The sequence below is a fragment of the Brassica oleracea genome, unplaced genomic scaffold (assembly GCF_000695525.1).
Source record: "Brassica oleracea var. oleracea cultivar TO1000 unplaced genomic scaffold, BOL UnpScaffold00616, whole genome shotgun sequence".
Taxonomy (NCBI): Eukaryota; Viridiplantae; Streptophyta; class Magnoliopsida; order Brassicales; family Brassicaceae; genus Brassica; species Brassica oleracea.
The window spans coordinates 32,201-42,705 of record NW_013617427.1 but is presented as its reverse complement, the minus strand read 5'-3'; the positions used below and the strand labels follow the sequence as shown (position 1 = coordinate 42,705).

General features: G+C 43.7%; 1 pseudogene; it reads right to left on the bottom strand.

Moving 5' to 3' along the window:
• The window catches only part of LOC106319795, a 16,804-nt pseudogene that overhangs the window by 1,281 nt on the left and 5,018 nt on the right, over window positions 1-10,505 (bottom strand).

Genomic DNA, 10,505 nt, shown 5'->3' with positions numbered 1-10,505 from the left:
AAAGCTGCAGGTGCGTTTGTGAGACCAAAGGGCATAACTACAAACTCGTACTTCCCATACCTCGTCCGAAACGTCGTCTTCATGATGGCTGACTTGGCAATAGGAATTTGGTGATACCCTGATGCCAAATCAATCTTCGAAAACCAACTAGCTCCCTTTTGTTGGTCTAACTACTCGTCTATCCTCGTAAGAGGATACTTATCTTTTATCGTGATGTTGTTGATACCACGATAATCGATACACAGCCTCATGCTTCCGTCCTTCTTCTTCACAAGTAGCACAGGAGATCCCCAAGGTGAAGAGCTCGACCGAATGAATCCCTTTTCCAATAGATCTTCCAATTGCTTCTTTAGCTCAGCCAACTCCGCAGGTGCCATCCGATATGGTGCCTTAGCTATAGGTTTTACTTCAGGATCCAAAGTAATGGTAAAGGGATTACTCCGAGGTGGAGGTAATTCCTTTAGTGGTGCAAAGATATCCTCAAACTCTTGGACCACTTCTATTTCTTCGACCTTAACTTCATCATTAGTGGCTCCTCCACTAACCGATAAGGTCACCAAATATACTTCCCCATCTTGTAACAAATCTTGTATGCTCATTGCTGCTACCAAAGACACGGTCATACTAGAACTGATTCCATAGTATACCATCTCGGGTAGTTTACCTCTGCCAAACAACAACCTTCCCTTTCCACAGTCGATCTGAACTCCGTAGCTCGATAACCAATCCATTCCAAGGATTACTTCGTACCCTTTCAAAGGCACGACTAACAAATCTGCCACAAATTCTTTCTCTTGAATGACCAATGGAACATTCTTGATACACTGTTTTCTTGAAGGGTTCGGTCTACGGGGGTCAAGACGGCCACGTTTATCCTGTCAACCACAAAACAATCTCAAAACCGGGCAGCTATTTCAGGGGTCACAAAACTATGTGTTGCCCGAGTCGAACAATACATGTGTCGGTTTACCAGCAACATGTATGGTTCCTGTGATGTGACCGCTTGACGGTCCTGCATTGTCTGGGTTTTCTACACCTAAGGCATAAACTCTACCTCCTAGGTTTTGCGTCTTTGGTGATGGCTCAATAGCTGGACGGCTAGGAGGAGCTCGAATCGCGAGAGGGGTCGAAGGGATTGGCTTGTTTGGACATGATGATGCATAATGGCCCTTCACACCGCAAGAGAAACAAGTTACATCTTCCATCCTTATCGATGAATAACCCTGCTGGTTGCTCCGTTGGTTATTCCGCTGGTTTTTGGGACAAAACCTTGAAATATGTCCCGGCTGATCACATGTGTAACATACCCTAGTGTTACCACGATGGTTGGCTTGGCCTCCAAATCCTCGCCCTTTGCCTTTGTTAGATCTTGACCCTTGTTGAAATTCAGCCTTTCTCCTTCGCTAAATTTGGTGTGTCCACCAGAATGTGGTATTGTCTTCCTTTCAGCCTCCAATACAGTCTCAACATTAACAACTTTTTCCACTAGCTCAGATAGGCTGCAAATGTTGCTTCCAGCTAAACGACTTCCAAGCTCCGGCTTCAATCCATACCTAAAGTTACGGATCATAGTTACTTCATCTTCGCGCCCATCAAAGACATGTCGTCTCAACCTTGAGAACTCCGACTCATAACTCCTCACCGGTCTATCTCCTTGAACAAGGTTCACAAACTGACGCTCCAACCGATGCTTCGCTTCTGGAGGAAAGTACTTCCTCTCAAACTGTCCCTTGAACGATTCCCATGATGTGATGATATGTCCACGCTGCCTCTCTATGCTGTCCCACCAGCCTGTTGCGTTTCCTTCTAGATAGTACACAGCGATCTTCTTCTTGTACTCCCCTGGGCACTCCATGGCTTCAAAATTCTTCTCCATCATAGTAATCCACTTGTCGGCTTCAATAGGATCTGATCCTCCCTTTAACTTGTAGGATCCGATGTTCTTCATGGTATATAATAGCTTAGAAACTTCAGGGGGTTGAGTACGCCTGCCTTGGTTACCAAGTGCCTCGGTCATCACGTCATGTAAAAGCTTCAGGGTGTTTTCGGTTCCTTGCTCTTGTGGTCTGGCACAGTTCTGATCTGCCCTTGGGTTTGATTGAGTGGATTGATCATGTTGATGTCTCCGGTCCCAATTACGACTTGGGCCAATACTCGCCAAACTGTCATCCCTCACTCTAGTCCTGTTACCGTACACAGGAAAAGATCTTGTTCTCTGCAGAGGGCTCCTATCGTGTCCAAACTTCTCACTGATGCCATTTCCATCCTCCTGCTCAGATCTTTAACCCAATCCTCCGCCTGTCCAATCCATACCCTCTCCCCATATCAAATCTCGTCCATCATCACCTGTCCCGCGATTAGCCATCTGCACACAATCAAAAGGGTAAGTCATATTCCTACTATGGGAAGCGGCTGGTTTCCAAATCATCTTTTTGTGACTCCTTTGACTCGATAAAATCGTTAAAAAGCACTTGTGTCACGCATGGACGAAACCATGCTCTGATACCACCTCTGTGACACCCCCGAACCATTTTAGGCAGAGGTCAAACCACCGGCCAACAATCAAACAAGAACATGACCGACGGCCAGACCGTCTACCGAGGTTCGGGAGTGCTACATGACGGGTTAACGGGCAATTCAGCCAAAGTCAGAAAAAGTGCAATTTGTAACTAGGCCAGTCCGCCCACTAACACGTCCCATCAGACCAAAGCCTAAGGCTTCTCAACCTGTACCCCAATCTGACATTGTGTTAGCTCGGACAAGCTAATATCAGAAACAGCAAGGCATTTGCACAAAACTTTCACTTTATTTATCTTATATAATATCTGATTTACAACATAAAAAATATTATACAAGTAGTGGCATGCCAAGTGAGAAATTGTACATACTTATAGTCTAAAAGCGTCTTAAGAAAAAAGTTGCAAATCTACACCAGCCAGCCTATCCTCCTGCGGCCTCTACAAGCTCGCTACTGGTCACCTGAAACAACAACGAGTGAGGAGTGAGTAATCTAGAATTACTCAGCGAGTTACAATCCCCAACTAACAAATACAACCCCTCGCTATCCCACCCCAAACAATCTAAAGCGATAGGTTCACCTAATAGCACAATTCAATAACAGAAATACGCAGCAGTAAATGATAGCAAGATAACTAGCATTATGCTAATTACTAGCTCATCACCAAACTCAAACTCGACTTAAACCAGGGTTTAACAACCCGAAACACGATATAATATATATAACAAACTAGGGCCCTGGTGACGCTAGGTTCGTCCTTCACTATCGGCAATATCCTATCTTCCTACCACACCGTCGTGTAATCACTCAGCCATAGGCCATGACCCCATCTATCTGAGTCTTCCCGATCCAGTGAATAAGGGGTTTCCTTGAACCCGCCGGGTACGAGGTCTTAACCAACACATTCCACTTCAAACATGCCTAGCATTGTGGGTTACACAAGTGCTATATGGCCAATATATGATTAATACTAAACCCCGTAAAAATAACACAAGGTTCCTAGTATTAATCGCAAATTAACACAATCAATCATATTCCAGAATCTAGCATAAAGACTAATTCCAGAATACCTAACTATCCACAACTTAGCGATATCATCTAAGCATTCCGCATTCGCTAACTAACCAATCAACCTAACCATTAGCATGCTACTACGGTTCTCAAGCAATAACAAGCATGTCATCAACTAAATCAACATAACCTCAACTATTAACTAAAAAAACCGTTACTCAGTTAGACCTGGCCTCCTTCCATGATCCAACTTCCATGTAACGGTAACCTGCATGAAAACAACTCAGCAATCAATTGATCATAACTCACAGTTTTTGGTTGACCGTGGCCTTGACCCTAAACCCGACTTCTGCGATCTGAACCCTTTCTCGACCTTCCAAGTAGACCCACGTCCAGACTGGTCTTGAACTTGTCTCCACTAGAACTGATCTCTCTTAACTTGAGCAGAACCTTCTCCAGGTGCTGACTCAAAATCGGTAGAGTAACTGTTCTCGAAAACTGCCTAAATCGCTCGAAACCTATCGAAACTCGATATTTCTTTCTTTGCTTTCTCTGTCACGGTTTGAACTGGATTTGATGTGTTCTGGATGTGTTCAAATGAGAGGGGGTCGTGGGCTATTTATAGGAATCAGCAACCAATCAGAAATAAGCCGTGTGGCAGCCCGTGTGTCGCTTCGCATGGCTCCGGACGCATGCGCAGCGACACCTCGTGCTCCACATGGCTGGTTGCACGACCTGCTCACATGAAAAGTGACACCAAGCCCTCTACCTGTCTGGATGCATGGCCTGGATCCATGCAAGGAGACACCACGTCCTCCACATGTCTGGCCGCATTGCCTGGTCGCATGCATCGCAACACCTCGTGCTTGGCCGATCCACCTCGTGCTCCACATGTCTACTTTAATGTACAGGTTTGATGTACTGCAACACCTCATGCTTTCCTTTACACACATACTCCAAGGAGCTTGCCACCACGTCCTGAACACACACACATCTAGCCACCTCGAGCTTCTCGGTCAATTGTCCGATATCGGCCTTCCGGTGAATTTTCGTCCCGCGATCAATCCCAAATATTTTTCAACGGTCGTTCTGATGATCTGAGTATTTTTAATAAACTCCACTTGGACTCTGATCTTAAGGAAAAATATTTTTCGAGCTTCCGGCTTCTTTGAAAAATTCCATAATACCGAAATTTAGGGTTTTTCGCCCAATTTCCGGTCTTCCTGTTGTGCTTCCAAGAGTGTCGTGCTTCAAACATCCTTTGAATCAATCTACCACATTGTTTAACCATTGTCTAGTGTCATACTTGTCTCATGGTTCAGACAAGAACAATCTGATCGAAATCCTATGATGTTATCCAATGCTAATGTATACAGAGCGTAGGCTTGCTTTGAGCACTCTAATTTCTTCAAAGTAAAAGTGCCGGAGGCACGACCCTGCCAGTTAAGGCCAACGGCCAGTTAAGGCCAGGTGCGTATCGCCGACAGAAGAGACAGGCCGACCGGTGCTCACCGAAGGCGGACCGGGCGACCCATCCCAAGGTTCAACTACGAGCTTTTTAACTGCAACAACTTAAATATACGCTATTGGAGCTGGAATTACCGCGGCTGCTGGCACCAGACTTGCCCTCCAATGGATTCTCGTTAAGGGATTTAGATTGTACTCATTCCAATTACCAGACTCGAAGAGCCCGGTATTGTTATTTATTGTCACTACCTCCCCGTGTCAGGATTGAGTAATTTGTGCGCCTGCTGCCTTCCTTGGATGTGGTAGCCGTTTCCCCGGAATCGAACCCTAATTCTCCGTCACCCGTTACCACCATGGTGGGCCACTATCCTACCATCGAAAGTTGATAGGGCAGAAATTTGAATGATGCGCCGCCATCACTAAGGCCATGCGATCCGTCGAGTTATCATGAACCATCAGAGCAACGGGCAGAGCCCGCGTCGACCTTTTATCTAATAAATGCATCCCTTCCAGAAGTCGGGGTTTGTTGCACGTATTAGCTCTAGAATTACTACGGTTATCCGAGTAGTAGTTACCATCAAACAAACTATAACTGATTTAATGAGCCATTCGCAGTTTCACAGTCTGAATTCGTTCATACTTACACATGCATGGCTTAATCTTTGAGACAAGCATATGACTACTGGCAGGATCAACCAGGTAGCATTCATAAATCAGGGCAAGACCATGTCATATTTCCGCAAACACATGGAAAGTCGGAACAGACGCAGACTTGACCGTCATCTTTTGTACGGAGACAAACGTGCTTAGCGGGACAGTATTTCTTCGAATCACCGCCATAATCTTTCCGCAACCGAGATCCCAGCAAACAGCTTGTTCACCTTGGCGAACAATGCATAAATTATGCAAAGACGTAAGGATCACAAGTGCCGGCTTATGTGTTCACGACTTCCCCAATGAAGGAGATGCCGCAAACAACATTTTAAGCAAAGCTTAACAATTCCTTCTAGATAGGTACGCAACACAGGCCCCTGATCAGTTCAACAAGCATAACTATGCTAGTGAAGAAACGGAGAAGGATAGTTGGTCTGTAGTTGGGTGCGCGAGCACAGAGCCTACAAACACTAGCTATCCAATCAACACTCATACGCCGCACGTTTGAATGCCCCGCTAACATCAATCTTTCCAACCACTCTCGAGATGTAATCGATAGAGCAGCTGGAAGACGGATGAAACCAGGCCAAGACCACACAAGCGCGAAAATTTGAGGTTAGGGTTAAAACAGTCCACCGGAAAATTTGCCAGAAAAGTTGCCAGAAAATTCGCTGGGGACAGTATTGCCATCGGACCTCAGCCCAACCATCGATCGTGTAGGACCGAGAAGTCAGACATACCCATTTGGATTCCCACCCTCAGCGTAGGCACAGAAGAGTGTCTACCCCTTATATAGACAAAACACTTTTTTCAGTCTGTTGCCAGTATACATTGGTTGTGTTCCGAGAGTATTTTTAATGTAAAAAAAATAAATACATTGAATTTGATTATGATTTTTTGCATGCTTCATAAGAATGGTTAAATCTATTTTCTGGTAAAGTTTCATAATTTTCTTTTGCTTTTAACCATGTCTTTTGCATGCTACAAGGTTCGGGGTTTCAAAGCCTTAACGGATGTCTATAGCAGCTTTTGATCAACACTTGACATCCGAAACTCTTTGTTGACATATTTTTGATGATTCCTTTCAAAAAACCTTTTTCAAAAATATTAGTTTTTGAATTTTTGGCTTCTCGGGTGATTTTGGCTATCTGTGGGTGATTTTGGCCCACGTGGGCTGTCTGTTCGTGTACTGATTTTGGCCCACGAGGACTCTCCAGTACACATATTAGCACGCTGGCCCTTCCCGTGGACTGTTCGTGTACTGAACTCATATCAGCACGCTGGCCCTGTTCGTCAGTACACATACCACCACGTTGGCCCTTCCCATGGACTGTCCGTGGACTGTTCGTGTACTGAACTCATATCAGCACGCTGGCCCTTCCCATGGACTGTCCGTCAGTACACATATCAGCACGTTGGCCCTTCCTATGGACTGTCCGTGGACTGTTCATGTACTGAACTCATATCAGCACGCTGGCCCTTCCCATGGACTGTCCGTCAGTACACATATCAGCACGTTGGCCCTTCCTATGGACTGTCCGTGGACTGTTCATGTACTGAACTCATATCAGCACGCTGGCCCTTCCCATGGACTGTCCATGTACTTTTGCTGGCTCGACTTTTTCATAGACTGATGGTCCATGATGCTGGCTCGATTAAATCCTTCCCGGGAGTAGTGGCCGATCATATCAGTCGGTCATGTGTACTAATGCTGGCTAGATCATTGTTGCAGGCTGGAAATCAGGGATGGCAAGATTGTTGATGGAAGCTTGATGGATCGACCAATAATATGATCGGATTGGCGATATGATGGAATGCAAGTTATGATCCTGAAAACAAATGCAAAAACAAAGGAGATGTGATTTCTAATATGATAAAACAAGATAAATAAAGATAGATAGGAAAGATAGATAGGATGGAATTAGGTCGTGTGACACTCTCAGTCTAATCAGTTGATGATTGAAGGGGATTGAGATGGTGTTTTGCTTGCTGGATGTGTATCACTCTCAAGCTTGGCAAACGAAATGGAATGGAAGGATGGTGGATTGAGGACGCCACAAGACTATGTGGAAAGGAAGGCTTGATAAGTCAAGGTGCTCTGGAGCTGCTTCACATATACTCAAAAGACTTAGAACAATAGTTTTGCCAAAACTAGAAAAACTGAATAATTCATATTAATTTCAAGGATGGGGTGATTTACATTGAAGCAAAGACTATAGCTTTATAGGCACAACTAAGAAAGACTCTAACAGTCATAAAATGATAAAAGGAAACAAAATAACTTGAACTTAAAGTCTTGGGAGCAAAGGCTGTAACGACCCGGTTCTCTAAACCAATTGGTTTAGCTTAAATTGTTTCTAAATCAAATAAAAACCTAGCTGCCCTTTTAATTTCTCAAGTGTGTTATTATATAAAGATATCCTTCTTCTCGTTTTACTTAGCCGTCAACATGAGCGGTGAAAGAAGTCTTCGTCGTTGCCGTTTAACTCCATCTCTCACGAGCTTCATCTCCTCCCCATCTCTCTTGCTCATCACCTGTGTCCTTCTTCTTCTCCTCCCTTTTGTTAATGGGTTGGTGTGTTTGATGACCGAGCATCCACCATCGACGCTTACCACCAGTCGCTACTCTTCACCGCCTGTCCATGGATCACCGCCGCGGAGCCTGTGTCATGGGAAGCCATTGTTGATGTCCCTAGTGGAGTTACAAAATGGGCCCGGTAGGTGGAGATGTGGGAAAAGACAAACGGAGTCACCGTCATCAACCGTAAGCTTCATGCGTACGGTTAATTTTACCTTCTTCCTTGTTACTTGTTCAGCAAGTATTATTAGTCTCAAACCCTAATCATAAATTGTCCCCTATTTTCTATTTTTGTGATGTTCCCGATTTGTTATTGTGGTGTCCTAGAAGTGGAGGCGAGACAAGGAGTAAAACCATATTTCGTGCATTGGATTCCAAGTTCGATCATTGCTCTCGAGAGTTCTCCAATCTATCTCTATTATGTTGAATCCCGAGCTAGTTTAGTACTGCTATTATGGAAAGTCTAGTTTCGAAACATGATATATCTCTTTGAATCGAGTCTGTTTGAGAGTCTTGTTTGTTTATTATTGTTATTGATTGTTAAACCGAAAATAGGATAATAGAGGATTCAACGATTGAATGAATTGAGTGATGTTAAAACTGTTATATATATGTATATATATATATAAGTCTGCTTGTGTGGATTGCAGGTGCACAAAGACGTTTGTGTAAGCCGCCGACGAGCAGTGTGATTGCGGGTACTCAAAGACGTTTGTGTAAGCCGCAGACGAGCAGTGAGATTGCGGGAGTACGAAGACGTTTGTATCAGTCGCCGACGCGCAGATTCTCGGAGTACAGAGATGGACTACTGTACGCCTGGAGATATACATATATCCTTATGAGGAAATGCGGAGCGCATAAAGTAGCATGTACTATCAGCGTACTGGATGTTTTATGTGGTGTTTTAGACACTGTGTTTGTTTCATGCTAGAGCTAGGCCTACATGGTCGTAGTGCTATCTACTGAGTCAGTGGTTTGCGGTTTAGTACCCCCATACCTCACGGAGTAATTCCCCCGTTACTCACCCCTCTTTCTTCCCCTTGCAGGTGAACATGACGAGTGGTTGGATATGTGGATGGATTGGTGTCTTGGGATCGTTGTATTTTATTTCGGTTTAATTAACTTTTCTATTTAATGTATTTAATTTTAAATGATAAACTCGTTTTATTTGGAAATTATTTGATTAAAAGGTTTGACATTTTATTCGGTTTTATAAATCAGCATAATTTGGTATTTTTTTGTTAGTAGCACACCGTTCCCGAGAGAGGAGGAAAAAGGTGTTACAATTTGGTATCAGAGCGGGGTTCCGACCCGGCTCTGACCCGGGACGGCGATTTATGGGACTTGGATTTCAACGATTTTCAATGTTTCAGAATTGGTGGCTTAAAAAAAAAAAAAAAATTGACACCAAAAAGTCCAGTATCATTCGGTTAGGTCGTAGTGTTTCTGATTTTTTTTTCTCTTTGCAGGAGAAGACCAAGTTTATGTTCGTTTCCTTTGTTTCCCATCTCGTGTTCTTCTTCCTTTGTAGTCGTTGAAATTCTTTTCCGGTTCTCTCTAAGAATTCGAGACGAATTCCGGTTAAGTGGGAAAGAATTGTAACCACTACAAGAAAACACATGCTTAACGACGAAAATTAACGAGGAAAAACAATCCTCGTAAATTTGCGTCGAGTTTACGACGAATTTACGTGAAAAACTAAAGTCATCGTTATTTCCTCGTAACGTAACGACAAAACTGTTTCGTCGTAAAGTGGATGTAATTTTAGGAGTATTTTACGAGGAAAAACTATTTCCTCGTAAATACGACGTAAATTTTGCGTGGTATTTACGAGGGAATAGTTTACGTGTATTTAGCGAGGAAATTTTTGAATCCACCAACTTCATAGGTGTTACACGTTTTTTTTGCCCACCTAATTAATTTTCGTCGTAAATTCATAGCAAAATTACAACTACCAGATTCGAATTTTCCTATAAATATGGATGTTTGAACATCATTTTAAACACACCAACAACAAAAAACGTGAAAGAAAAAAAATGGCTGGCTCCGGGACTATTTACGAGTTGCGGAAGTGGATGTATATGCATAGAGATGCTAACGGGAGAGTGACGAAAGAATACCTTGCGGGTCTGGAGACATTTATGCATCAAGCAGATTCAACACCGCTCGCCCAAGAAAGTGGTAAGATGTTCTGTCCTTGTCGGAAATGCAACAATTCGAAACTGGCAAACCGTGAAAATGTTTGGAAGCATTTAATAAATAGAGGTTTCACGCCAA